Source organism: Rhineura floridana, chromosome 3, assembly GCF_030035675.1.
Source record: "Rhineura floridana isolate rRhiFlo1 chromosome 3, rRhiFlo1.hap2, whole genome shotgun sequence".
In the NCBI taxonomy this organism is placed as follows: domain Eukaryota; kingdom Metazoa; phylum Chordata; class Lepidosauria; order Squamata; family Rhineuridae; genus Rhineura; species Rhineura floridana.
Genome location: NC_084482.1, coordinates 33,990,065 through 33,991,719, shown reverse-complemented (window position 1 = coordinate 33,991,719; position 1,655 = coordinate 33,990,065). Strand labels below are relative to the sequence as shown.

The 1,655-nt window shown below is 40.2% G+C and overlaps 1 pseudogene; it reads right to left on the bottom strand.

The window, feature by feature from the left end:
• Nucleotides 1-1,101: 1,101 nt before the first annotated feature.
• LOC133382526 (5S ribosomal RNA) lies at nt 1,102-1,217 on the bottom strand (annotated as a pseudogene).
• Between the last annotated feature and the right edge of the window lie 438 nt (nt 1,218-1,655).

Below are 1,655 nucleotides of genomic sequence, written 5' to 3'. Positions count from 1 at the left end.
GAAAGCCATTTCTCATTGTATAATGCATTTTTGCATGTTATTTTCACTCATATATTTATTTTTATACACACTTGCCCTAATATATGTATTTTTGTGAACATTGTTTAGTCGGCAAATCATATAGTAAAATTCAAATCAGTGTGAATTTTGAAGGATGGCTGTGTTTTGGTTCTCATATTGTTTCAGAAAGTGCAGATTTGATAGATTCAGCTTGAAATGTGAATTTAATCGAAATTCTAGCCCATCCCTACTTAGGCATTGTGTGTGGAATTGTCATGCGTTGGCCACTCACTGTTTATAGACATCACCACAACACCACCATCCCCTCACTCTGATCCTGTATTTATTTTCTCCATGACTCTTCAGTTGGATCTCAAGCCAGTAATTAAAGGATTGATTTACATGCCTTTTACTCTCATTTTGTGTCGTAAGTTGTTTTTTTGTAGTGATCAAGTAATACATCAAATAAATAATAATAATTTAAAATAAATTAGTGGGGGTCATCAAACAGCACCTCCACAAGGGTTATAGTCAATGTGTGCTGAGCTTAGAATGGCCCCACCTACAACAGATCTATCATGCCCACTTAGGTGGCACAAGATAATGGGATGGGCACATAGAAAATGTGCAATGCTCCCAGCATTGTGGAAGGTCAATTGCAATTTTACTTATAACTTACAACAGAAGAGGAATGATTGGGTTGCACTAGGAGCCTCCCATTTGGATTCAGCCACAGAAGTCCTAATGTGTGGCCAGGAGTCTCTTTATGCCCCAGCCTAGAAGTCCATAGTCCAATTAGTACCTGTTACTCCTTTCCGTGAAGGAGTGCCTATCAACCTGCCTGTGCCTTAAGATCTTCAAACGAGGCTACCCTCTACATTCCTGTCAAGTGAGACTAATAATGCACCAAGGAGAGAATAGGGTGGTGGCCCCACAGGAGCACAACTGGTATCAAAAAGTGGTGTTTTAGTCTGCTCTGATTATTTTTGTTGTTGTTATATGCCTTCAAGTCAATTACTACTTATGGTGACTCTATGAATCTTTTGGATATATCCATAGAGTTTTCACAGTAAGAGGTATGGTTACCATTGCCTTCCTCTAAGCCTACGGCACCCGGTATTCCCAGGCGGTCTCCTATCCAAGTACTAACCAGGCCTGACCCTGCTTAGCTTCCGAGATCAGATAAGACTGGGGTTCAGGGTAGTATGGCTGTAGGCCTGATTATTTTTAGTTGCCTCTAATTGTTTTATAATGATTGCATTATGCATATATACACACATGCACACACACTGTGCCATGGGTTTTGGCATGTTCAGTTTTATTCATGCCAATTGTATAACACCTGGTATCTACATGGATGAAAAACAGTCTTGAAGATGTTTTTAGTAAATAAGTGAATTCCAGCCCTGCAGATTCCTGGGTTTAACAACCTTACCTCAGCTACACATTGTGTTGGCTCCACATTCAGACAGGTTCTCTTTGTAGCATCCATTACGTCTCCCTTTTGTCATCACATGAATCCTGGGCTGTTAGAAGTTCAGGCAATTTTCCCAGCAAGGTGTTACCTTAAGCAATTGTCTAGAGCCATCTGGAGTTCTTTCTTTCAGACATCAGCTTGCCATCCTCACACTGTTGGAAATCAGGAAAATGTGAGA